At 49.1% G+C, this 27,873-nt stretch overlaps 1 protein-coding gene across 6 annotated transcripts in view; it reads left to right on the plus strand.

Moving 5' to 3' along the window:
* Positions 1–27,873, plus strand: part of OTUD7A (OTU deubiquitinase 7A) — a 210,442-nt gene that overhangs the window by 34,308 nt on the left and 148,261 nt on the right. The window contains exon 2 of one of the 6 annotated variants that reach the window (XM_064480501.1): positions 13,991–14,919. The exons of the other annotated variants lie outside the window; for them this stretch is intronic. The gene's annotated coding sequence lies outside the window, so the exon portion shown is untranslated. The remainder of the gene's footprint in view (positions 1–13,990; positions 14,920–27,873) is intronic. 6 annotated transcript variants of the gene reach the window in all.

Here is a 27,873-nt window from a genome sequence, read left to right on the forward strand (position 1 = left end):
TCACATTGTTTGCTCACACTCACGTCCCTCACAGATAAAATGGTGATGCCACTGCTAAGTGACGGTGATGACTGTGAATGGCCTGTGGTGATGTCTGGCGTGGTACTGCACGTAGGGCACGTCCAGTCTTTGTCTTCCTCTTTGATTCTGTAAGTGGCTCACATCTTTGTGTGCCTTCACCGTACCTCTGGCGTGGCTGGCAAGTCAGGAGAGGAACAACAGGATGGAATAATTTTAACTACGATCCTCGGTTTCGCGTCAGAGGACGAAAACCAAGACACTGTCTGCTGAGTTCCTGTGTTGACCTTGGCTGTTTTATTGGGCAGCCTCCTCTAATCTTTTGAAGTTTACTTCTCTGGGCCTCAGTTTTCTCACATGTAAAATGAAGATAATCCCCTTAAGGCCATTGTCAGACACATTTGCATTAAGGCATGGGAAGGTGCTTTCTTGCCTCTGAATATTGTAATAGCACAAACCACCATCTTCTGCATCTCTCCCCATTGAGACTGCAGACACTCAGAGGGCAGGGGATATATTTTTTCCCCATTTTTTTTTGTGTTGACTCAGATATGAAGGTTCACATCATTGATTTAGCACCTACTTCATTTTTTTCATTGTCATTAAAGTGATTGCTTCTCTCAGGGTTTTCTCAAGGACCAGAGATAACAGAGCATCTTTGAGTCCCTGCAAGTATTTGTTATCACACTTTATGAACAGCACTTTTAGAATCATTTACTAGAAGTGTTTACAGACTCAAAGAGCCAGCTCCTGCCTTCTTGAAGTTCTGGATTTAAGACACAGAGCAAGGCAGGTGTGAACACCAGGCAGCTGCTGTGGAAGGCGGGCACCCAGACAATGGTGATGGCACTGACCATCCACTCTTGAGCCCTCCGTGCCTCACGGGGTGTGTCTGGAACATCCTTAGTCCCTTAACCCAGAAGAAAGGTGAGAGCCTGAGGCAAGGGGCGAGGTGGGCTGTGAGGTCGCAGGAAGGGCAGGAAGTGGTCCCTGGAGGCAGCGATGGCCGGGGTCACACTGAGCCCCGAGCAATGGCTTTGAGGACTGTTGACGACTGTTTCAGGTTAAATGTGACTGAATCTCAGGCAGCAAACTTAGGTATTGCGGAAGAGCCCTTTCCCTTTCCTGACTGCTTACATTCTGATTCTGAGCCTCCACTTCCGGTGCCACCGTCATTTGGGGTGACTCCTGCCGCCCCGCATTGTGCTGGAGGTAGGATCCCAGAACCGAAAGGAGGTGATCCGTGAAGGGAATGGCCACCCTCCAGCCGGGGGGCCAGGCAGATGGACCCCTGGTGTCTGTGCTCCCACTTGCCTGATGGAGACAGGTGTGTGGACCCGGGGAAGGTCAGGCACAGCTGGCCCCATTATGGTGACATCCTGACTGCTAGTGTCCTGACATCACTCCACAGTGGCCTCTGCTCCCTGGCACTGGCCCCCTACAGAGCCATGAGCAAAGACTGCTGTCGCTTCCAGGACAAAACTGGCATGAACAAGGCATCAAGTGTGGGAAGTCTTCCCTTCCTGTACTGATATGTCTGAGCCAGAGGTTTGCTGGAGCAGCAGGAAGTGCTGACTCAGATCCCAGACCACGCGTGCTGGGGGAGAGGGCGTGGGCTTCATGCCTCTAGCCCCGACTTGCAAGCCCTCCTGCTCCTCCTCCGGTGTGCTGTGCTTGCTGACCGTGCCCTGCTCTCCACTGTCTGTCTCTTTGGTTTCCTTCAGCTTCTTCATTGGTTGACTCAGCCTTTGTTTATTGAGCATGTATGGTGGATCGAGGCACCAAATGCAGAAATAAACAAGCATTTCCCTGCTCAGATAAAGCCAGGTTAGTGCCACTGGACGTGCAGAGGTGTGGCCATGGAGAAGGGATCCCGCCCTCCTCCGTGTGACTTGGCTTCTTGCTTAGGGACCCCGTCCAAGGTGAGTAGGGAGAGAGAGGTGTGGGAGGCAGCAGTGACAGATCTCCACCCAGAGGGTGTGTGGCAGTGAATGCTTTGTTGACAGCCAGCCCTACACTTGAAGTCAAAGGGCAGAAGACAGTACTGATGGGTGAGAAAATGCTCCAGACAATTTGGAATTAAGGCCTTACGCTGTCTCAGCTTAATCCCACTGTCTGCTCCACACTCTTCCTCGATAAATAGCTGGTCTCAGTCAAAGATGCCCAGGGACTGCAAAAGAATTACAAGAGAAACCTTCAAATATAGAAAGAGAAAGAAAAACACACGCCAGAGACCGAGGGAAGATGTGGATCATTCAGAGACCAGCTTAAGAGTTCAGGAAAGTAAGTTTCCAGGCCCTCAAAGAAAATGCTGGCAACGTGATTTCTAAGCAGAATTTGAGCACAGAAGAAAGATTCAGAGGGGTGAGTGAGACAGAACAGAACAAAGCCCACGCTGGCAGAATTCAGAGGGAAGAAGTCAGAAGGGACAAAAGTAAAAATGATACCGACACAAAGGCTAATTGAGAAGCCGCAAAATAGGAGGCCTCATTGAAAGAGCAGTCACCGTGGACAGGGCAGCGGGAGCTACACAAAAGGAACCGAGTGTCACCAGGGTCTGATTTCCGAACAAAGAGTTTCAGAATAGCAGAGAAAAAATTAAGTATATGATCAAGGGAAACCGTGTAAATATCCAGGCTGAACTTGACTCTGTCCTTCATAAGGATTTGTTGCATTTTGTTAAGCTTTAAAGGGAATAGCCAAAGCTGGACCCCTCTCTTACACCATACCAAAAGCTCAACTCAAAATGGATTAAAGACTTGAAAGTAAGACCTAAAACCATAAAACTCCTACACACACACACACACACAAAAATCAAGGTGCAAACTCCTTGACATTGGTCTTGGCAATGAATTTCGGAGATGACACCTAAAGAAAAGACAACAAAAGTCGGAATAGACAAGTGAGACTACATCAAACTAAAAACTTCTGCCTCATAAAGGAAACCATCAACAAAATGGAAAGGCACCCAGTGGGATGGGAGAAAATATTTGCAAATCACGTATCTGCTAAGGGGTTAATATCCAAAATATCTAATACATACAAATCAACAGCAAAAACAAACCCAAAAAACACAAACAATCCGATTAAAAAATGGGCTGAGACCCTGAATAGACATTTTTCCAAAGAAGACATACAGACGGGCCAACAGGTACATGAAAAGATGCTCAACATCACTAATCATCTGGGAAATGCAAATCAAAACCTCAGTGAGATATCACTTCACACCTGTTAGAATGACCATCATCAAAAAGACAAGAGATAATAAGGGTTGGGGATGATGTGAAGAAACTGGAATCTTTGTGCACTGCTGGTGGGAATGTAAATTGGTGCGACCACTCTGGAAAATAGTATGGAAGTTTCTCAAAACATTTAAAAATAGAACTGCCATATGATCCAGCAATCCCACTCCTGGGTATTTATCTAAAGGAAATAAAAACAGGAACTCGAAGAGATAGCTGCACCCCCATGGTCATTGCAGCATTATTTACTATATGTATATAATACTATTTGTATATGAACACAGAGACACAATGGAATATTATTCAGCCCTGAAAAAGAAGCAGATCTTGCCATTTGTGACCACATGGATGAACCCAGAGCACATTATTATGCTAAGTGAAATAAGCCAGGCACAGAAAGATAAATACAGCATGGTACCACTTACATATGGAATCTTAAAAAAAAGAAAAGTGAAACTCAAAAACAGAGTAGAAAAGTGCTTGCCAGGGTCTGCAAGTGGAGGCAATGGGGGAGCAGTTGGTGAAAGGGAAAACTAACCAAGAAATAAAAAAGAATGACTGAGTCATGGCGACTTTCTTGATTTCCTTGGTGCCCCTCACCTGGCATCAAGGCAGAAAAGGCAGGAACATGGGGTAGGGGGAGGATATGCCTGGCCAGCCACTGCCCAGCTCCGCTCTCTGAAAGGATGCTGATAGATTCTGAGTGGAACAATGGATGTCCCAGTAGTTTCTTAATTTAGCCAAACTGACCTAAGTGTTTAGACCAAGACAATGGACAGATATTCTCAGGCGTGCCAGAAATCAGAGCACTGAGCTGCTGTGAGCCTTTTTGAATAAGGGTTTTGAATAAAACCATTGAACACTGAGATCCGGCCCAAATTGAAGTGCATAAAAGTTCAGAGCTAAGATGGGTGGCAAAGCTCAAATATGTTTAAACATAAAAATAAGAAAGGTTGGCCCTCTGTGTGAATGACAGTGGTGGCACACAGAAACAGGTGAGGTAAACCTTACAAATAGTCATATAACGTAGGAAAACCCCTGGGAGGGGAAAAAGGAGGGTCGTGCAAGTATATATGTCTTCATCCTTCTTAGCAGAGCAGTCAGTAGTCTCTAAGTTGGAAATGCTTTTTTTGAAAACTGGGGGCTATACCTTCCAGATTTCTCATATTTTTGGTACCTGGAGAGCAATCTTTTAGGGAACTCTCTCCTATTGCAAAGAAACACTTCTCTGAAATGTAGCAATCCTTTCTGTGTTACTGTCACATCCTTGCTCCCCTTTCTTTTTCCTTAATGAAAAATGCTCCTGGCCAGTGCTCGGCATGCTCTTAGGGACTAGGAATAGCTGGTGAGCTGGCATAAGGGTTGCTGTGGAAATGGAGCAGGTGAAGTGATGGAGAGCAGAGGTGAGATGCGGCTAAGGAAGGCCTCTGGAAGGAGATGCTTAGATAAGGCCTGGATGCCTGATGATCTGGAGCCCGGCAGGTTGGGGGCACGCAGCAGAGCAGCAGAGCCCTGAGCAGGAAAGGGGCAGAAACAGAACAAGAGCCTTGTGTTCGGGGCCCTGCTTTGTTGGAAATTCAGCAGGTGCTCTGCCTATTGGGCAATCCCATCCCTACTATACTCTTCATACCTTGGACCTTGTCTTCATTTTTTTCACCTCCTTAACCATCTTTTAGGTCTGCTGGATGCCCAGGGGAAGTAGAAATGTCAATGAATGAATGAACAAATGAATGAGTGAATGGATGGATTTTTGAGGGTTTGAGATTAATGACAGATTCCAGTTAATGCCATTAGCTGCTTTTGATGCTTCAGTGTAGTATTTTTAAACGAGACTCCTTTAACAGAGGGACTAGGGATTGAACCCAGGACCTCGTGCATGCTAAGCACGCACTCTACCACTGAGCTACACCCTCCCACTAAGTCCATGTTTTACAGCATGTGACTGAGGTGGCTGACGAGACCCCCCTGACCAGCTGGTTTGAGATTCTAGCCTCCCATGAACCACATGAATTTGTCTTCTAAGAATTTTAGTTCTAAGGTGCATGTGCAGTCAGAGACATGGAATGCATGGCCAAGACCCTCATCTGTGTTTATCTGAGAAGAAGGGGAGTTGAGATATTTCCTATCAGGTTCGGGAGGCCTCTGCGCCCTTCTGGAGGCACGCTTTGGCATACTTCACCCGTATTCTTTGCTAGATGTTGAAATCCAGATGTGGGGACTCCTGGAAGCAGGGGAGTAAGCCATGTTAGTTACTTTAGGATAAATGTGTCCTCTCTGTTGGCGAGACTGCTTGGTAGGAATCTGCATTTTGATGATCACATACGAAGATTCACTGTTTTGTCTGGGGTGGCTGTGATTTACTGCTGTGTATGTGGGAAACGTTGAGTCTAAAGCCCGCGGGGTGAGACAAAGGTGGTCTCCACCCTCGAAGCCCAGGTTAGTGCGGTTGGAGGGAGACTGCTGTTGTCCAGAGGGATAAGGAGAGGTCCCAGGAGCCACGCTTTACATTTTGTCTTTGAAACAGAGCTAGAGCATCCTTCAAACCCACGTTTCTCAGCACTGAAGTCCTAGCGCCATCCATCCAGCTTTTTGTCCCATTTCCCTCTGCAGGGAACAGTAACTGTTTTAGAGTTTTCCACCCAGAAAATGTACCAAGTTGAGTTTTGTTGTTTCGTTTTGACCAGTCACGGTCTGTGGAGGCGTTGGCAGCTTCCTGTAGAGTTCCAGCCCTTGGCCTGCCTCGAGGTTCTGGCTGCACCCAGGTATTTCCCGGACACTGGTGTTACTGCGTGCCCTTCAGGGTTTGCCCCCTTGGTCCCGCAGGCCTGCTCTTCCTTGCTGAGCGATTGCACGGGACCAGCCGGCACAGCCGTGGGCGCTGCCCCTTGCAGGGCCACTGGCTGCCTGGATGGACGATGCCGTCTCCTCTCATTCCTGGTCTCTCTTAGGCTCGAAAGTCCGGGCACCTGGCGCTGTGCTGTTCAAAGGGAGTTCTCTGTGGGCCTCTGTGTGAGGAAAGAGGCCTGTTGGCTTACTTGTGAGGTTCTCACCCTGCCCAGAGGGAGGCTGGGGGGCCAGGCTGGGGCGTGGGCCAGCAGTGGAATCCCAGCCCCTCGGTGGGACTGCTCTGTGACCTGCTCCCCTCGGAGCCTCTGTTTTCTCGTCTCTCAGCTGGGTGCCCTGGTCAGATTTCTTGTTTCCTTTGCTGCTGTTTCTCCTCCTTGTCCTTTTGCTGGCAAACAGCTGAAAGTGGACAGAGCTGGGAAGCAAATCCCCGGGGCCCCGCGGAGTCCCCATCAGATGCAGTGGAGGCTCAGGTGCACCGGCCCTTTCTTGTCTTTCTGGGACCTCTGTAATGCAAATGTCAGTACGCCTGATGTCGCAGGAGAGGCTTCTTAAACTGTGTTCATTTTTAAATTTGCTATTCTTTTTGTTGTTCTGATTGGATGACTTCCATCATTCCATCTTCCAGACAATTTCTGCATTCTTCTGTGTTACCTAGCCTCCTGTTAATTTCTTCTAATGTGTTTACATTTCTGTTACTGTGTTCTTTAGCTCTGACTGGTTCTTTTTTATATTTTGTAGTTCCTTGTCAAAATTCTCACTGTGCTCATCTGTCCTCTTCCCAAGTTAGAAGTCTGTTAATAGTTCTTTGAACTCCTTATCTGGTAAATTATTTATCTCTATCTTACTAGTTGTTTCTTCAGGGTTTTTTCTTGTTCTTTCATTTGTAACAAATTCCTCTGTCTTCTCATTTTGCTTAACTTTCTCTGTCTCTGTGAAGTTAGTTGAAACAGTCACCTGTCGTGACCTTGAAGGGATATCCTTGTGTGGGAGCGTCCCTGTGCAGCCTGCCTGTGCCCAGTGGCTATGGTGGGAGAGCTGGATCTGACATGAGCACGGGTCATGTCTCCCCCCAGCATGTGCTGGTAGCTATCACCTTGATGGGAGGTGGGGCTGGAGATGGAGGGGCTAGGGCCAGAACCAGGTGCGAACCAAACTTCTCCTATGTTCAGTGACCATCATCATCCTATCCCGGCAGGTTGTCAGGTACCAAAGTGCTGGAGCAGAAACCCTGAGTGTCTGGTCTGAGCTGGTTCCTTACCCTCTAAGTATGTGCTCTCCCACCTCCCAGTAACAGCACCTTCATCCCAGAGGCGAGCAGTGCTGAAGCAGGAGGGGCAGGAGCAGACACCCAGTGTGGGCCAGGGCGCACATGGAGCAGTCTCAGGAAGCTGGCCAGAGTCTTGTTCCTGGAGTGAGTTAGCATCTGGGTGCCCTTCACTGGCACCCTGTAAGTCCCACTGGTTTTCAAACCAGCTGAGCCGACTCACCTTCCTGGTGTCAGACCCCATGGCTGTGGTGCCTGGTATGTGTTCGAACCCCTCACTCCCCAGGGAGGGTTCCTGAGCCCATGTAACCCCCCTTCTCCTCTGTGTCCCCTCCCAGGGGTGCTGGTCCCCGACTGATCACCTCTCTTCCCTTCCTGCCCAACTTCATGTGGCTCTTTTAGAGTCTGGATTCCAGAAGCATCTTTCTGCCAGTCTCCAGGCTGTTTTCAGTGAGCATTGCTCCACAGGTAGATTTATTTTTGAGGTGTTTTTTTGGGGAGGTGAACTCACTGTCCTCCTCTCCACCATCTTGCTCTCCAACCCAATCAGTGATCTTTGATATTACTATTGCAAAAGAATTACAGCTTGCTGAAGGCTCACAGGATGGTTAGCATTTTAAGTTAGTAAATCATTCTTAGACACAATGCTGTTGCACATTTAATAGACTGCAGTATAGTGTGTACCTAACTTTTATGCGTCCTGGAAAACCAAAACTTTGTGCAACTCACCACTTTATTATGATATTGGCTTTCTAACAGTAGTCTGGGACCAAACCTCTCCAGGGTCTGCCTGTATACTGTATAAATAATATGAATTAATATGGAAATTAAAGTTTTTTGAATTATGCACATACTATATGATCACCTTTTTAAAAAGACTATGCAAATAAACAGAAGAAAAATAAATTGAAATCTCCAAATTGCACATTTCCAAACAGCCACTATTAATATCTATCTGGAAAGATTTGATTTATTTATTTCTATATGAATATGTGGATTACACTAGCTGTATTTTTCTCTTCCCTGAACATTTACTAAATATCCTTGTGCTAACAAATGCAGATTTATAACATCATTTTGAGGGTTTTTTTTTTTTTACTTTTTATTTTCAAGTGATTTTAGATTTATGGGAAGGTTGCAGATACAGCACTGAGTTACCTTTGTCTCAGACTCAGCTTAGTGGCAGCTTCCTTGGCTCTATCAGGCATCCGCAGAAGTGCCTTACCCTTCGTTTTTAGGTTTTATTATTTTCCCTAAGCCATTTTGCTCACCTAAAAACAATTCCTGGACTTTTAATCGATCCACGATTTAACAGTAGAGCAAGGGCTCTGTCCTTCATGAGATCCTTGCCTTTAAACTTTAGTTTTGAAGCTCAGATCCCACTCTTGGCTTAATCTTCTCGTGTTTGGAGATCAGAAGTTGTTTCATCTTACACTTGGTAAATCCCTAAATTGATGGGCTCTCTCCATCTCCTTTCATTACCACTCCCAAACCAGCCGGTTCTTTTCTGAGCTCAGCCTTCTTGGTTTACCTTCCCAAATGCAGCCAATAGTGGACCCCGCGCGCACCTGACACTGCGTCCTCCACCCTGTATTAAGTGTGGGATCTGCCCTCCAGGTGCTCACCAGAAATAGTTTTAGTGAACCTTTCATCATCCTCCCAGCCTCAGAGAAGAGGGTGCTTCCTGCTCTCTGCCCAACTCCTGAGGCCAAGTCTGCATAAATTAATATTTTTACAACAGCAGCTCGCTCTCTGTATCAGTCACCGTCAGCTCTGCTGTGCTTGGGTAACAAACAGCTTCAGAATCGCAGCAGCTTACACAAGTGAAGTGCCCACTCCCATTTCGTGTCCATCCTCAGTCAGCAGGGACCTTTGGGACACAGCTCGAGGCATAGGCCCTGCAGGGAAACTCGCGGGGGCGGGGAAGGGGAGGGGGAGACTCGGTGGTGGCTGGGCGGTGGCCATCAGGCTCCACCAGGAAGTGGCAGGACACCTGTGCCTGCTCTTTATCAGCCAAAGCAAGGCCAGGGAAGCCACTGTCACCCTCCACCTGGGAAGAGGGGGGGCAGATTGCTCCACCAGCGATACCAGTGCCCCCCATAACACCCTTGTGCTCAGATATTCAACTGCCACCTTTCTCCTTCTAAATCGAAAAGCCAGGAACATCTTATCTTCTCCATACTTCTGTGTGCTTCTGCCAAGCACTGAAGAACTTGGAGTTTTAGTTCGGAAGTTTATAGACACAGAATTACTGTGCCAAGGCTGATGCTCGCCTACCTGGTGCGTCTCTGTGTAGGGAATGGATGCAGGCAGGCCAGCTTAGGGTAAACGAGAAGGTAGTACCCTCTGCTGCCCAGGCCAGGGGTGTGGCTTGGCTGGTGGCCTGAGGCTTGATTTTGGACACCACTTTGCCCCCTTCCCATCATGGGGGAAGGATTTACCAAAAACCCAGAAAGTACTGGTTGCCATCCAGAACCAGTTCATGCTTTCAGAAACTGCTAACATGTCCTGACTTGTGAGGCCCCCAGGAGAACCAAAACCCCAAGTTCTTCCATGCTCAGTCAAAGAAAGGCCCGGAGTAGAGACATTCACGGTGCAGAATTCCTTCTAATCTGTACATGATATTAAGTTTCTGGACAGAGCACGAACAGCAGGAAAGCAGGACTGAAATGCAGCAAACCTCCCGGTGTCTGGTGTCTGCTTTGTGAAAGGGAGCTGCCTTGCTTCAAATTCCGTTGTTCCAGCAATCCCGACAGCGGGGAACTTCTCCAGACTTGTGGCATGACTTAGGCCTTGGAGGATAAGGCCCTCAGCAACCTGAGTGACCTCGAAAGAGGTGGGGCTTGGAAACTGCCTCCCTTAGGCCGGAGACCCAGGGAGACCCGGGTCACAGACAGAAGCCGCAGTGTGCGCAGCCTCAGCCTGAAACACACCCAAGAGCGGCGTCGCTTTGTTACTTATTTCTCGTTTGGGTTCCCGAGAATGCAGGTCTGCAGTTTTACTGTGAGCTCGACTATAGAAGGCAGTGATGATGATGATGATGATTTGTTTATTAAATTGCCTTTTTAAATGCGTTGTCACATGGCAGGTTCAGGTCCCTCTATGGCACCCTTTTCAGAGCGGGTGGTGGGCGGGCCCGGCTGGCTGTCACCCACCTGCCTCCATGCGGGTGGGGCCTCGTCTCGCCGCTGTGCACCCTCCCCCGGGCCTCTCAGCACCTGTCTCAGATCTTATTTGTTGTTTTGAACTTTTACATTTCACTTATATGCTGCCTTGTCTTTTTCTAATGCACCTAAGGAAGTTATAAATCTACTATATATAAATTAAATTCTGGCAGGCCTACTGTTTGCCAAAGGGTTGGGATTTACTCTAGGATTCTTTCAAGTAACAAGCATCTCCATGTACATGTAATGTGTGGTTCTAATTTTAAAAATAAGTTTTCATAATATAATAGGATCAATTGTAAAGAGAAAAAAAACCGGTGTTTCAGGCAGCTTTTTTCCTTCTTCTCTTTTCTGGCCTTATGAGGAAAGAATAAAGTATCTTTGTGCATTCCAGGAAAGGCCGCTTGGGACTGGGTGTCTGTGCCTGGCCCGTCACCCACCCTGCGATGCTGCCTTGGGTTAGTTTGGCTGCACATTTACACAGCAAGCTGCTTGTGATCTTCCACTTCTGACCCAAGCTAGGAAGGCAGCTGGCGTACTCAGAGCAACATCGTTGCCTCAGCCAGGAGCGGCTTCTGTGCTAGAGCTCCAGTGGGGCAGCCACCCCTGGTCTATCACTGTCACCAGGGGCGGGGGCAGGATTAAGGGCATAAGATACCTGCCCTGCAGTCTGGGGATGTGGGAAGTGTCATTCTCCCTCAAGGGGCCCTGGTTCGGTGGGCAGAGAGCGAGGCTGCAGCTGGATGTGCATGTAAGAGGGGCTGCCCAGTCCCTGGGGAAGCTTCCTGCCCGTTATCCTCATGGGGTGCTGTGAGCGCCCACCCGCGGGAGTGTGCGGAGGGAATGCTGTCAGCCTGTTTGCCTGCCTTTTCACATCCTGGTGCTGTTTCCAGAATGAACCGCCCAGGTTCTTTCCAAGATTGGCAGATCTAGTCTGAGGCTCTTCTCAAAATGAACTCCCACGGAACAGAAAGTTCCAGCCCCTCACAGGCCTCGGTGGAGGGTCCGTGGCAGAGGGGCCAGACGCCCCCGGACGCCTGATAAACCAGGATGTCGATTATCCAGCTGATCCCGAGCTGGTCCCTTGCTGAGTAGTTCTGTTCACCTGTAAGAGAAGATGCTGGTACATCACCCCAGCTGCCCTGGGGGGAGGCTGTGCTGACGAGACAGAGGACAGAGGTGAAAGATCACCCACATTTTGGGCCAAAGCACTAATGGGGGCTCCTGGATGCCCCAGCTGGGTGGTTGCCCTGGGAGCTGTCTGGTTCATAGCTCTTTGCTTTTCCTGTGAAAACTGGGTGCCTGTAAAGAACTGCTTCCAAAAGTGCTGCCACAGCAGCACAGACGTCCTGGCAGAGGGGTTCGCAGGGACGTTTGGGCGATTGCAAACATAGGTATGGCTTCCCGAGGCCCTGGGAGGCCACAGAAGGGCTGCTGGGGACTCCAGAGTCGGGGCACGTGGCTCCAAGGTTATAGGAGTTCGTTCCCGTCTTGGCAACCTGCGTTGGTCACCCGGAGCGGTTGTGTGACAAATCCTTGGCCAATATGTGCACAATTCCTACCTGTGCAAATATTAACCATGCAGTAAACTTATGCATGATTTTCTTTTAATTGAAGTATAGTCAGTTTACAGTGTGTCAATTTCTGGTGTACAGCATCATGTTTCAGTCATACATGTACATAACATATATTCATTCTCTTTTGGAGGGCGAGGTAATTAGGCTTATTTATTTTTAGGGGAGGTACTAAGGATTGAACGCAGGACCTCATGCACGCTAAGCACTCGCTCTACCACTTGAGCTATACCCTCCCCCCCATATTCTTTTTCATTATAGGTTACTACAAGATATTGAGTAGAGTTCCCTGTGCTGTACAGTAGAAACTTGCTGTTTATCTATTTTATATATAGTAGTTAGTATCTGCAAATTTTGAACCTCCAATTTATCCCTTCCCACCCCCATTCCCTCCTGATAACCATGTTTGTTTTCTGTGTCTGAGCTTACTTCACTAGTATGATGATCTCTTGGTCCATCCATGTTGCTGTAAATGACATTATTTCATTCTTTTTATGGCTGAGTAGTATTCCATTGTATAAATATACCACATCTTCTTTATCCAGTCATCTGTCAATGGACATTTAGGTTATTTCCAATCATGATTTTTTAAATTCCACTTTCTTAAGTGTTAGGGGTCCATCTTTACATCTTTATGTCTTCATGGTGCTGAAGTTAGAATGAGCCAGTTGGTTGGGGGTCCCAGGTAAGCTCACCCCCCACATCCAGGGTTGATGGTGTTTCCAGCTTTCTGTGTCTGGGGCACCTGGCAGGGTGGCCTCTCCAGCATTGGAGGTGGAGCAGGCCCAGGGACTAGGGGACTGTTCCGTCTCACAATTTGTGAGCAGGAGTGATGTGCATCCCTCCCAGGGTGGAGCATTGGAGCAAAGGCGTGTGGCCCTCAGAGCTGTGGGAGGTATGAGCTTCCAGGGTATCAGCTGGAATAGATGCTCTGGTTGCCTTTTTTTTTTTTTTTTTTTTTTTTCGTTTTTCCCTACAAGCTGTTATCAGACTGATCCTGTGTCTTAGAAGCAAGACCATATGATAATTCATCTGGTCGCTTTCCAGATTTCCTGGTTAAGGAAACTTCGGACATTCTCAGCACAACAGGAATGAATCCGCTTGCTGCGGAGGCAGGAATTGGGCCCACATGGATTTTCCAGGAGATTCATACTTACAGAAGCATTTTGAAAACTAGGAAACTCTGCGGAAGGGTGAAATTGGAGATTTCCCCACTTGGGGTTCCTGATGCTAAAAGAGATTCCCCTAAAATACAAGGTTCTTCATGGATGGACCTAGAGATCATCATTCTACGTGAAGTTAGCCAGAAAGAGGAAGAGAAATACCATATGACATCACTCATATGTGGAACCTAAAAAGAACAAAAACAAAAACAAAAACAAAAAACACTATGAACTCATCTACAAAACAGAAACAGACTTGCAGACTTAGTAAACAGTCTTATGATTACCAGGGAAAGGGGTGGGAAGGGACAAATCTGGGAGCTTGAGGTTTACAAATGTTAACCACTAGTTACAAAAGTAAACTTTAAAAAATTTTCTTCTGTATAGCACAGGGAACTATGTTCAATATCTTGTAATACTCTTTAACAAAAAAAATATGAAAACAAATATATGTATGTTTATACATGACTGGGACATTGGTACTATGCACCAGAAATTGACACATTGTAATAGACTGTACTTCAATTTAAAAAAAACAAGTTTCTTTGATTCAGTTTGGGGAATGTTATATACACTTGCAATTTGTCCTTGAAAGGGTGCAGCTCCCATTAGCATAGCAAACTCTCTGAGAAGGCCCGCTGTAAATAGACTGTTAAGTCAAATGGAATCCAGTGTTTCTCAAACTTGTTTTACTGAAAAATGTCTTCCCTTACCCCAGCCCCACACATCTTTCCCTCCCAGTGTGGAATTTGCCAAACCTTGGTGCAGGAGAAGAGTCCTTCCCGTCTGAAGCTGCACAACGCGTCACGCAGGAAGTCATTGTGATATACAGCATGTTAATTACAGAGTCGCTTCCTTTTCTGTTCTTTTTGAAGCAGCAATTCTTTTTTGTTTTATTTTGTTTTTAATCTCTGGGGTTTTTTTAATTTCTTTAAAAAAAATTTTTTTATCTTTTATTTTGAGGGGAGGTAATTGGGTTTATTTATTTATTTATTTACTTACTTACTTACTTACTAACTTAATGGAGGTGCTGGCGATTGAACCCAGGACTTCATGCAGGCTAAGCACGCACTTTACTGCTGAGCTATACCCTCCCCTGAAGCAGCAATTTCTTGAGCTCCACTCGTGTACAAGGCTGGCTGTGCTGGATGGTGTCCAGCCCACGACCCCACGCATCAGCACGGGGAGGGCACTCAGAAACCCACACATCTGCCCGGAGGACTGTCTCCGCACGGGGCCTGGGACTCTGCATTGAGAACACTCTCCATGTGATTCTCATGTTCCCTGACATTTGAAAGGCCCCGCCCCAGATGCCTTGCTTCTGCCTTCTCTCTGGGGTTGGGTTCTAGAAGTGGCCAAGGAGGTCCTGGCCTCGAAGACCTCGGCTCAGGATCCCAAGGGAGCCCACGTGATGAGTCAGGACCTCACAGCTGTATGTGCGCCCTTCAAAAGTGACAGCTAGACTTTTGCATCTTAGAAGAGGCTGTCACTCATTCGGGTTAAGGACACCGAGGACCAAGCGGACAGTGTGCCATGGTGGCCACCAGGGGGCTAGGGGCTGTGCCCCTGGACAGGGCTATGCGCACCACCCACGGTCTGTGTCAGACCTGCGAGGCTCAGCTTGTGGCTGAGGCACCTGCACCCCAGGTGGGGACGCAGTGAAGGGAGGAGGCACGTGGGGACAGCGGGTGTGGGGGCAGGGCGGGGGCTGGGCAGCCTTCTTCCCTGTGGACTGCTTTCCTTTCGGCTGTCATGGGAGGGATCCTTGATGAGGCAGTTCTTCCAAAATCTGTGCAGGCTCAAAAGACAGAAATCCAGCTCTTTAATCGGGGCCTTGACATGGCTTCGGGGCCCACGTTTTACCCATCACGTGAAGTCTCTCCCAAGGCTGCTGCTTCTCTCCTGCAGCAGGGGCAGCTGGAAATGAGGCAGAACAATTTAAATCCTGTCCCTTTTCCGTGCACATGACCTCACAATGTGGCTGGTGTGGCCCTTTGGAAGGTGCTGCCTTCAGCTTGTGTATGCTGTAACTTCCCGATTCTGCAGGTCAATGTCCTAGGCTCTGGGCCCCCAGGGAGAGTGCTCAGCCACAGCTGGGCCTCCCTGGGGACAGTGGGAACATTCTGGTTCAATAAGGTGTTGGGTCTGGTAGTTCAGGGATGCTTAAAATAATATGGAAACCAAGGTCCCACCCCTGGGCATCTTCTTTAACGCTCCCTGAGTCAGCCGGCCATGCAGCCTGGGTTGTGAGCCACCCCGGCTGACGACTACTGCACGATGTATGTCATTACAGGTGATACAGACAAGCCTGGTGTCCAGCTCTGTAGAGGAGGCACCTGGGCTCAGGGCAGGGAGGTGGTCTGCCCAGGAGACATGGCTAAGGAGGGAGAAAGAAGCCAGTCACATCTGTAGGCAGCTGGACTCTAGCTCCGTGGACACAACCCTGCCCTCAGGGCTGCAGGAGGAGGGCCCAGGTGAACGGCCTCCCCATCCATAGACTTGCTGATGCAGGGGACACACACAGACAGGACCCTAGGAGAGCGTGCTAGGCAGGGACAGAGGCAGGTGTTGGGAAGGACCTCCTGGGATGTCCACAATGGCCAAGACCCTATGGACGGCTCTGTGCTGCCTGGGAGAGGGGGTCCTGCCCAGGGAGCAGCCCTGTTCATAAGCTGCCCCTGTGTCCTGGTTTTCACCCATCCCTGGGGCCCTCCCCCTCCCACAGCACTTGGAGACGGCAGCTGTCACATACTCTGAGGACGCTGGTCACCCGCCACGTCTCTCTCTGGCTCGGGAAGACAGGAACACCCTTCTCCTGTCTTCCCAGTGCCGGGACCCAGTGGGGACAGCCTGCTGTCACTGATCAGAGGAATATAGGATCTGCTCTCTGTTTTCCCAGCATCCAGCCTCCCAGGCAGGACACACTCCTGGTTTCTCACCATCCAAGTCTCAGAGGCCTGTGGGGCAGCCCTGCTCTCCCCCCGGGCCTGCCCTGGGTTCCACCTGGGACCTGCCACAGCCCCTGCTCACCCTCTGCCCACAGTGTGTGCATTTGCTGCCACTGAGGTCAGAGTGTCTTCCTTGTTTGTTTTTTGGCCAGTCCCCTCCCCACAACACTGGAACCCTGGCTCCGTGGAGGTGCTGTTGCCCAGCACCTGCTGAGATCTGAGCGGCTGGTGTGGATAGAATGAGTGAATGAGTAAGGGAGTAAATGAATGAATGAATGGGAACTCTACAGCCCCAGAAGGACAGCTGGAGGAAAGAAGCTCGTGGCCTGAGTCCAGGGAACATCATGTTGTGGATGGAGCAGGCTGCCTGCGGGTGGCACCAGGACAGTGGAGGGAGGGCGGTGAGGCCATTGTGGAGAGGGTAGATGGGCCACTGTGTGCAGCCCTGCAGGTCTGCAATGTGGATGGTGTAGAGATTCTTGCTGTTTCCACTGTCCCCTCCCCAAGACACACACAACCATGTGTGCATGCACCACAGACACCCCATGTACCACACATCACACACATACACCCCTCTTCCACCACATAACACACGTACAGGTCAGATCAATTAGACAGTCCCCACCATTCATTCACTCACTCCTCCTGCCTCTTTCCATTCCTGCAGTCCTGGATGCAGACATCACCGTCTCTCCCTGACCTGAAAAACCATTATCTTTTCCACCAAATGTAATTTAAATTTCTCTTAATGGCACGGACTGAGACAGGAGGTTAAATCCATGCACGCCACCCTAAAGTGCCTGATCTGTGTTCAGTGTGTTTTCGACTGGCCCTGGCCCTCCCTCCTCAGCAGGAAACACTCAGACCCTGCTCCAAAGGCCTGCAGATGCCAGGCACACTCCATCCACAGGCACCCAGTGGGGGCTGGAGCAGCATGGTATGAACCTGATTGGATCGGGGGCTTCCTCATCTGAAGGAGCCCTGCTTTGCCCTGCCCAGCGTCCTTTAGGGTCCAGAACCTCCTGAGTACAAATATCTGAGCTGGCCAACACTGCAGAGCGGAGAGGCTGGAGTCCATGAGCAATTCTAGGAGGGACCGAGTTGGTCCTTGGAGTGCCCATCCTCCAAAGGCTAGTGCAGAACCGTTGGAAATGTGGCTTATTTCAACAGAACTCAGAGGCTGCTATTCCCAGTTGAGGCAGTAGTTGTGTTAATCAGCTCAGGTTGTCATCAGGGAATTCCACTGATTAGGGAGCTTGAACAACAGACGTTTATTTTCTCACAGTTCTGGAGACTGGAAGTCCGAGATCTAGGTACCGGCACACTGGTTTGCAGGGAGGCCTCTCTCCTTGGCTGAAGTTGGCCACCTTCTTGCTGTGTCTGCACACGGCCTCTTCTCTGTTCACGCACAAAGACAGAGAGAGCTCTGGCGTCTCTTCCTTTTCTTATAAGGACACTAATTTTATTAGATCAGGGTTCCACCCTTTAGACCTCATTTAAGCCTAATTACCTCCCAAGGTTTCCTGTCTCCAAATATACACACATGGTGGGGGGGGGGGGGGCAGTGGTTGGGGCTTCAGCAAATGAATTTTGGGGGCACAGTGGTAAGTCCATAACAGTGGTGGAGTTTTCAGCCAGGCTCTGCCACCTGCTCCTGCCTACCTCAGCTGCCCTCCGTTGTCTCACGTGCACCCTTCGTGTAAGAAGCTCCCAGAAGCTCTGTGTGAGCTCATAGCCAGCCCGGCGTGCTCATTTAAACCAGGTATGTGTTAGAAATGTTACCAGAGAGTAAGTTCTTGTCTCTTCAGAGAAAGAATTCAGAGATGAAGCACCGAGGTTAAGAAAGTAAAGTGAGGGTTTATTAAGGGATAGGATGCTTTCAAAGGGAGAGCGGGCAGACTCAGGTGAGCAGCTGTGCTGAGTTTCTTTGGCAAATTGATTACACAGAGTGTAAAAATGAGTAGGTGGAATATTCATTGGGGAAGGAGGTGTTTGGGGTCATATTCCCTGATTTCCATCCCAGCTCCACCTTCCTGAGGGGAGGAGGGATTTTTGTCCTTATTTAGTCTGGATCGGAAGTGTCATGGTGTTGGTGCAGGATGGGTACTTCTAATCTGCAAGGCTAATTGTATTGTAATGAGGGCGTAATGAGAAGAAGGTTACATTAGGACTCCACCAGTGATTCCTGCCTTTTCCCACCTCTCTTTGTCGGCCTCCAGGACACTTGTCACCCCAAAATGTGTGTGATCTCCTGTCAGTCCAGAGGTTCCTTCTTTTCTCTGTCTGACCAGGGACCCCTGTTGTTTACATGATGTACGGTTTCCTGCATTTGACCCGTGCCTCCCTTCCTCTGCTCATATCCAGCTCCTTGCCTGCTCTAACGGGGGAAGGTGGCCTGTGGATGCTTGACTGTGTTTCAAGGAATGTGTGCTTCACCTTGGGGCTCTGGTAGCCAGGAGGCAGAGATTTGTACAGTTAGAAGCTTGCTTTGCTTTGAAAGTTTATCTCAGCACCTAGCTGATGGGTTGGCCATTGTTGAGTCATGTTCTAATTGAAATGTTGTCAAGGATATGTGAGATTTTTTTTTCTCTTTTGGTATCAAACTTTTATCTGATCATACAGAGGCATTTATCAGCTCAGTTGTGGAACAAAACAGTATGCGTTTGGATTTTCTCTCTTCTGACTCTGTCTTAGCCCATTCAGGCTGCTGTAACCAAAAAAACCACAGACTGGGCAGCTTGTAAATGACAGAAATGTTATTCTCATGGGTCTGGGGGCTGTAAGCCCAAGTACCTGGCATGGCTGTGGTCTGGTGGGGCCTGTCCCTGGCTGCAGATGGCCTGCTTCTCCCTGTGTCCTCACATAATGGGGGGCGAGGGAGCTCTCTGGGGTCCCTTTTATAAGGGCTCCACCCGTGTGACCTAAGTACTTCCTAGAGTCCCCGCCTCCTTAATGCTATCATTTTGGGGGTTTAGGATTTCAACGTGTGAATTTAGGGGGAGCATAAACATTCAGACCAGAGAAGACCCCTTCTCAACTGCTTCAATGGACAGATTAAAAGGACACCTATTACTAGTTAAAAAAAAACAAACTGATTCAAAAATTGGTAACTCTAGGCAGGGAAGCTTCCTTTAGATCATTAAATATAAAAACAACATCACTGGGAGAGGGTAGAGCTCAGTGGTAGAGCACGTGCTTAGCATGCATGAGGTCCTGAGTTCAATCCCCAGTCCCTCCATTAAAACAAATCAATAAACCTAATTATCCCCCCAATAAATAAATAAAATGAAAATTCATGAAAAAAGAAATTTTTAAAAAAGTGAAACCTTTAAAAAAGAAAAAAACTATCTTGGTAGCAGAGCCTCTCGGAGCTGGATGGTTTCGCCTCAGTTCTTGGGAGGGTTCAGAGAACGTGAAGTGGGTGGGATCCCAGGAGGTTCCTCTCACTTTCTCTGGGGTGCTGTTTGCTCGTTTAGTTTTTGCTCTGTGACTTCAGATCCAATTCACTTCTGTGAGAGTACAAGAATCTCATCAAATCCGGCACGTCCATTACTTGGAGGCTGGCTCCAGTGGGCTCTGCTGGCCGGGCCCACGTTACTCAGCACAGCTGTCCTGTGGGGGTGCCTCCCAGCGTCACTGAGCCACTGCGGCGTGTCCAGACTCTTCCTCCAGAATCTGTCAAAACTCGAGCTATTGCTCGTTCTGGTCCACCCTCCAGTCATTTTAAGCCCAGATTAAGAGATTGGATATATGTTTGCTTTTTTTTTTTTTTTTTTTGCTGCATCTCTGGGGCCTAATTCCAGTGCAATTTGGAGACAGTCAGCAGAAATAATATGTAAGAGCTTAGAATAGGAACATAGAATTCAAAACAGAAATTAAGCACGTTCATAAACCACAAGGACTTGTCGTAAATCGTAGTATCTCACACAGACTGAGTCACACACCTTTCTGTGGACTTGTGTGTGTGCGTGTGTGAGTGTGTGAGTGAGTGCATGTGTGTGTGTATGTATGATAGTGTGCAGACTCTCATTTCCCTGCTGGACCATGTGTCTGGGGTGACAGCCGTGAAGAGCCCAGGATTCAGCTGTGGGGAGGCCCTGTCTGGACCGTAGCTACTGTGGGCAAGTTACTTGGTCTCTCTAGGACCCCCCTGCACCTGTGGTGTGGGGTGATGTCACTGACCCTCCCCCCCGCTACACCTGTGTGGGGATTAAATGAGGCAATGCTATTAAAAGACTAGCACACTGCCTGGCACGCGGAAACTGGTCAGTAAAGATCAATTGAATTGAACTGTCCCAGAGTCTTACTAGTATCTACAAGAAACAGAGTGGGGTGAGGGGTTGGGTATCACATAAGGCCAAAGGCCCACCTCACTTCTGGAAAAGTGGGAGAGCCCGCATCCCGTGATGCTGGGCAGCAGTGTCCACATGCGCCATGGACCCCGACGTCCTGACCTCTGTGGGTTGTGGACAGTGTGCATGCTGGCTTCCCAGGCAGGGCTAGGATGACAGCAACACCTTTCCAGTGAGACACTCACTCGCCCTGGTTTACCATTCATGCTGGACGGTAAAGTTCTCCGTGGTCACTTTTATTGTTTACATATTTTGACACACTGTCTCTCTTTTTAATAAAAGGAATTGATTTCTCTACATGATCCTAGGACGCAAGACATAGGTACTGGTACTGATGGAGAGACAGGTGGGTTACTGGCCTTTGGACCCAGGGCTGGCAGTGGTCACTGTGGGTGTCCTGTGGGTACACAGCTCCTCACTGGGCTGCGAGGAGGTCTGAATGGAGGCTGGAGCACCAGTAAGCATTTGAACAGGATTTTTTCATCACAGAAGCCTTGAACACTTGCTGCAGTGTATTGAACAGACTAAAGCGACCTTTGACTCATTTGCCAGCAGGTTTAAGAGGTTGGCTTCGATGGTCTCTTCTTAAATGCATCGCTGAAAGAAATGATTTACTGACTCACGAGAAAATCTCCCCTGGGTGCACGTGTGTCTCTTTGAACTCCCGAAGGCTCATCAGTGAGAGTCCAGGGGAAGTTCCTGTCCAGAGATGCCCCGATTATTGCCAGAGGAGTTACATGCTACTGGGATTGAATGAGACTCAGAAAACGGCGCTGACATAAGCAAAAGTCTTGTACGAACTCTTAGCAGAAAATGATCGTAGTTCTCTGGACAGGATAAACCTCAATGGATGTAGGGATTGGAAGCCAACAACAGTTTTGAATCAAACAATTTATGTTTTTATGGCCATGATCCCAATAAATTGGGTGGAATGCAATTCCTGAACTTGTAGAAAATGTCCAAATCTCTAAACTGCAGTTTGGTGCACTGCCACATAGAAACCTTCGTAAAATGTATTCTAAATCATATTATGGAAGTTTGGGAGAAATCCTTGAAAATGCTCATCTCCAGCCTCCCGCCTTTTCTCTTGCTTGTTAGCGGAGGGTCTATTTTAATTGGTGTGAATTCATTGATTACATAGAGCTATTTGTTGTTCACTTTGTCAGGTTTTGGAGGAGGGAGATCTTGAGAGGCTGCACTCGTCTCTTAGCCGTCAGCTGTCCGGGGGACACCTGTGGGGATCGGGCCGTCCCTCACACGGGGGGCGTTGAGCTGAGATCCGGCCCCCTCTTCCCGCTCCGGAGAGGAGCACAGCTGTTCTCAAGTAAAAGCGCTGAGTGTGATGCAATCGGGTCTTGGATTTTTGCCAAATACAAATCTGTTCGTTCTGGCCTGTGCCTCTGTTCAGTGGCCTTTGGGTAAGTCACAGGCCACCCTTTGGAGGCCATGCTGCCCTGTTCCCTGCCCGTGTGCCTGCACGAACTGAAGCAGTTCTCACCTCCCATCCTGGAGGGAAAGGAGACGGTGGGGGGACATGCACACATGCTGAGCGCCAGTCGGCCTGATACCCACATCAGGCTCTTCCTCCACACAGGGCCCTGTGGGTGGGCCAGCATCTCTGGCCTTCTGTGGGGATGCTGGGCCCTTGGGCAAGGCAGGAGGAACCCGTGGTGGCCCGGCCTGCCAGCGCAGGCCCACTGCTAAGCTGTCTGGTCCCTCCAGGTTTTGGGATGGCCTGCACTCGTGTGGCCTTCTCCAGATTGTTAAAAACCAGGCTTCCTTCTGCCCCTAGCACCCTCAGGGCTGGCGGGGCCTCGGAGGGGCTGACCTCCTGCTTCACACTAATCCTGAACCCTACTCTTCCCCAGGGGCTGGGGTGCAGAGCCACGGGCCCTCCAGCTGGTGGTTCTAAAAAGCATTTCCCCCTTTTCAGCCCAGTTTAGGGGGAGGGAAAATTCAAGTGCAGGTCACGGGCAGTCCCTGAGAGGCCTTGGCCTGCCTGCTGAGGTGCCTTCACCCACAGCTGCTTTCTGGTGCCTGTCTTCATCCCAGGCTTCCCAGCACGTGCTCGGGGCGATTCTGTTTCTCGTGCCCATGGTTCCTTCAGCAGTCAGTCACTTCTGCACATTTTGGGAGCAGTTGTCCTAGAGTTCAACAGAAATAGCTAGTCAGGGCTTAAACCACAGTCATCTGCATGGGTACGGGCTGACCTTCTCCCAAGTAGGTTGGGTTGAAATGTCTCATACTCATCCGTTTAGTTGCATGGTGGCGGGAAGGGTGGGAGGTGGGCGCAGTGTGCAAGCACCATCAGCCTGGGGCCCGGGTTCTCAGAGCCCCCGTGATGGCTCCTGTGTAGGTGTGGGGTCCACCAGCTCCCTCTGGTCCAGCAGGATTGGGCCTCCCTCCACCCCAGCTTCACCCCAGGACCCTTGCAGACAGAGCTAGGTTTCTGAAATCAGGCCCTGAGGATTCTTGTGAAGTGGAGGGGAGGCCAGTGGAGGACCGGGTGGAAATGACATCTGGCAGAGCAACATCCTGAGGTCCTGTCCCGGGTGGATGGGAAGGAGAGCAGGGGACCGTCCCTGGGAGGGAGCTGGACAAGGCAATGGGGGAGCAGCCCTGAGGTTTGGAAGGGACAGGTTTCTCGGGAGATTCTAATTCAGAGAGTAGGTGGGACCAAAGTATGTCCTATAAACCGTAAAAGGGCCCCATGGTCCTTAAAAAACTAAAAATAGACTTACCAAATGATCCAGCAGTCCCACTCCTGGGCATATATCCAGAGGGAACTCTAATTCGAAAAGATACATGTACCCCAATGTTCACAGTAGCAGTATTTACAATAGCCAAGACATGGAAACAACCTAAATGTCCATTGACAGATGACTGGGTAAAGAAGATGTGGTGTATTTGTACAATGGAATACTACTCAGCCATAAGAAAGAATGAAACAATGCCATCTGCGGCAACATGGATGGTCCTGGAGATCACCATACTTAGTGAACTAAGTCAGAAAGAGAAAGACAAATATGATATCACTTATATGTGGAATCTGAAAAAATGACACAAATGAACTTATTTACAAAACAGAAAAAGACTCACAGAAATAGAAAACAAACTTATGGTTACCAGGGGGAAAGAGGGTGGGAAGGATAAATTAGCAGTTTGGGATTAGCAAACTATTATATAAAGTAGATGAACAACAAGGTCCCACTGTATAGCACAGGGAGCTCTATTCAATATCTTGTTAATAGCCTATAAGGAAAAAGAATCTGAAAAAGAATGTATATGTATAACTGAATCACTATGCTGTACACCAGAAATTAACACAACATTGTAAATCAACTATACTTAAAAAAAAATCTTGCTACAAGCTAAACAAAAAGGATGGGGCTGTGGGACCTGTGCTTTTTAGGGCTGTGTCTCAGGGCCTTTCTCCAACAGGCTTTGGGGGAAGTGCAGGGGCGTGTGGGGAGAGGGGCACCTCCCCGATCCTGGGCACCACCCTACTCTCCCTTTCACTTTCAAGTCTTTGAGCAATTCTGTTCCAAAGAAGTGCTGCCCCTGAAAGGGTCTGGGAGCCCCTGCAGAGCTGAGGAGAGAAGGGTGGGCGAAGGCCAGGACAGTACCAGGACTTTATTAGATGGGCTGCATTCACTTCACTTCGTGCAGGATGGAGGTGTGTGTCTCCTGCCTGTGTGCGATACTCTGCTCTGTCTATCCTGGTCAGGGCAGCATCCATCTCACCCGCCAGTGAGACACTGAGCTGTCAACCACTGCGGAGCCACGTCAGTGCCCCAGGCGTGCCTCTTCCATCAGGCACCTTGGAGGATCCCCTGGTGGGTGTAGTTTCCAGGGCTTTCCGCCAGGCCTGGCCTTGCAGGGCGGGCACGCGCTGCATGTCACCTGCAGGAGGACGTTACTCTCAGGTGGTCACTGTGGAGGGCACTTGTGTGACTCATTGCAGCTGCAGAAGTGGCCTGAGAACAGGGTGACAGGCCTCAGAGGTCTTTCAAGATGTGATCAAAATTCCATGATCAGCCATGGGTGCAGCAGCATTTATGGAAAAGACCCAGAGTCTGTGCTCCTGATGGAGCCTGGGCAGTCGAGAACAGGACGGCTTAAGGCAGCATGCCAGCCTCCCCTAGTGTCCTCTGGAGGACCAGCACAGTAGTGGCCCCCAGCCTCCCTGGGTGGCCTGGTCACTGAGCTCAGAAACGGGGAGTCAGTGGTGTATCCAGTGAGGAATCTGAGCCTTCAGTGTCTTACGGGCAATAAAGAACAAGCTTAAAATACATGATTTTCAAGAAATATTTTGTGAATGGGGAAGACATAAAAGGAAAATGACATTTCGCAAAGGATTTTTTTTTTTTTTACCAGTTCTACTTAAGGATTTTGAAGTAATTTTAAAATCTGATGTGGAAGGATATTTTTGTCCCTGAGCCCTAAGCAGAGAGGCACAGAGGCAGGCGTTTCTGGTCTGCAAATTCGAAAATGCCAGTCCCGATGGATCTGGGGTTTGCTGCTGTGGGACCTGGTGACTTGGGCCACTCTGAGCCTCTGTCTTCTTCTCTAGAATATGATTATTATTGGTTGTGGGTATCAGTGCCTTTCAGCTGTTATTCTTTTCACTGGCCTTGGAGTGCCCTGCTCAAGTAAAGTCCTACCCACGAAAGTAAACAGGCCCCCCCCATCAATCCTCCTGCCCTCCGTTAGCCAAAAGGGCACCTAGAGGCCCCAGAGGTTTCTGGGGATCCCTGTCACTCCTCGACATTTCAGAACCTGACAGCCCAGCTGTGTTTGCACCAAGCCCCGGTCGGGGTTCAATTCAGGATGGAAAGGTTTTGACCTGAAAGAGTCCATGTTGTATTTTTGTGTCACAGCAGTGGTGACTGCCTCCCAGAGACCAAGTCAAAAAACAAAAACAAAGACAAAACAAAATACTACGACTTCATTTCTTTTTCTTTCTTATAAAATAAGTCAGGCCATTAGAAATGATGTGAGATGTTAATGTGCCTCGAGCCTGATTATTCCCACAGATCAAATGTGCTCCAGCAGGACTGAATTTTAATAACGTCAGATTTACTTGATGGTTACTTCTGCTGTGCATATTGGCAGAATTAAGTAGAGTGCGAGGCTGAGCACTACCATACTTTTTGTGATTTCACGTAACAGCCGTAGACAAATGGAAGGCAACTACACTGTTGTGACCTGGAGGCTATAATGACACTACAGTAGTCTTACCTTTATGTGATCTGTAGACACATACGTGTAAATGCCAAATCTATGCTGTCTGGCTGGTTGTTTCATAGATACATACCACGCAGAGCATATATATTATTATATTCATTATCATATTCTAATATAAACATGAATAATGTATTATTTCATTCTATTTTTACATATTTCTATAAAGAGCCATCAGTCACACGGCGTAAGTTCAGGATTTAAGACCATCTCCTGATTTCTCTTGGCTTTTCTTCATGGATTGAAAGCAACCAGTAGTAAACCTCATATTCCTGTACACACACACACACACCCCCACACACAACACAATTTAGCCACAGAAAATTTTAGTATCCACAAAGTAAATGATATTTCCTCTAATTTGTTTGATTAAAAAAAATACTTTGTGAGGGGAGAGTATAGCTCAGTGGTAGAACACATGCTTAGCATGCCCAAGGTCCTGGGTTCAATCCCCAGTACCTCCATTAAAAATTAGTAATAATAATAATAGTAATAATAATAATAATAATATAATCATTTAAAAATAACTATAAAAATTATATAAAAATGAAATTTTAAAAAATATTTTAAAATGTTAGTGTTGTTTCAAAAATGCCAATTTATGTACTTTGAGAAAGTGTCTTATGTAGCCGTGCTGATGTGTCCCTGCATGTTCCAGGAAGGCAGTAGCGTGGAACCAGGCCCGGGGACTGTCCTGATGGGCCCCGCCTGGAGTGCTGGGCTCCCAGAAGGGCTGGGTTTTCCCAGGAGCCTGGAGCTGGGGCAGGGACAGTGTGTCAGGCCATCACGCAGGCCTGGCCCCTGGAGCGGAGAGGGGCGCCTGTCTCTGCTGAGAGTAGGACTTGTCCTCACACCCGGCCTCCCTGTCACCTGCAGCTCCAGGCAGCCTGGCCCCGTCTTGCCTGCCTACCACATGGGGACCGCTCCAGCCATTGTTCCCTGGGAAAGCTGATTGCACAGTGGAGTTTCCGGCCGTATCTGCTTTCCAGAACACTTTCTGGAAACCTGATTCCATTCTTTTTAACAATGGGCTAATGGAGTGGGTGTGTGTGTGTTTTCATTTGATGGTGGTTGTTTCCTGGTCTCTGGCTCAGTGTTGGGAGCCCTGAGGGTGCACCACAGGCACCTGTGGAGGGGCCTGAGGCTGCCTGTGCACCTGGGGGTGGGGGGGCTCCCGGTGACCCACAGGGAGGGTGGGGTATCGGAGGACGCGTGGGGGGCCCCTGTCAGCAGGACTCAGCAAAGGGCTCAGCCAACCACTTGCCAGGGATCTTAGAACAAATCAATCAATCAATCAATCAATTAATTAAAAAAAAAAAAACAAAAACGCAACAGCCCTGGGCCTGGTTTCTCTCCGCTGTGAACCAGGCGTAGCATGACCTCCCCAGTTTCTCGCTCTAAAGGGCAGGAGGAGCTTGAAGTTCCGACAGCAGGAGGCTTCTGTGACCTGGAGGGCCCTGTGCATGGGGCAGCAGGACTCAGCCCCTGACTCAGCTCTGTGCAGCCGGAATGTGGGATCTCAGGGAGGCCCCGGGAGAGCCCAAGCTACCACCAGGGGTGACTGGGACCAGCCGTGGGGGCTGTGGGGTCAGCTGGCTGCTCTGTCCCTGCTGGTTTCATCACTGTGACTCTAAGCACACTGGGACCCGATGGCCCCACAGGGCCCTGGAGAAGATGGGAGCCTAAGGCCTGGCATCCTTGATCTGCCCCAGCATGGGGTATGTTGGGGGTGAGACCCTGGGGCACCAAGACCCTCTCCTCAGCCCGATCAAGGTACGCTAGGGTAGCTGAGCCTCAGGTGCAACCGTGTAGGGCTCAAGGGGCTTTTTGTCTTGAAACAGACTGTATGCTGAGCCACAGCATGAGCCCACATTAGTTCCAGGCCCCATTGCTTGTGTTCAGGGCATACCCAACCCTTACCTGCCCCACCTGCCCTCAGACACCAAGACACAGCTGACCAAAGGCGGAGCTGCTTCAAGGAATAGCTGTCTGCCAGTCTAGCCAGTCTAGCCATCCAGCCTTCCACCCAGCCCCAGGGTGTAGGACACACTGATGAA

The sequence above is a fragment of the Camelus dromedarius genome, chromosome 29 (genome assembly GCF_036321535.1).
Source record: "Camelus dromedarius isolate mCamDro1 chromosome 29, mCamDro1.pat, whole genome shotgun sequence".
Taxonomy (NCBI): Eukaryota; Metazoa; Chordata; class Mammalia; order Artiodactyla; family Camelidae; genus Camelus; species Camelus dromedarius.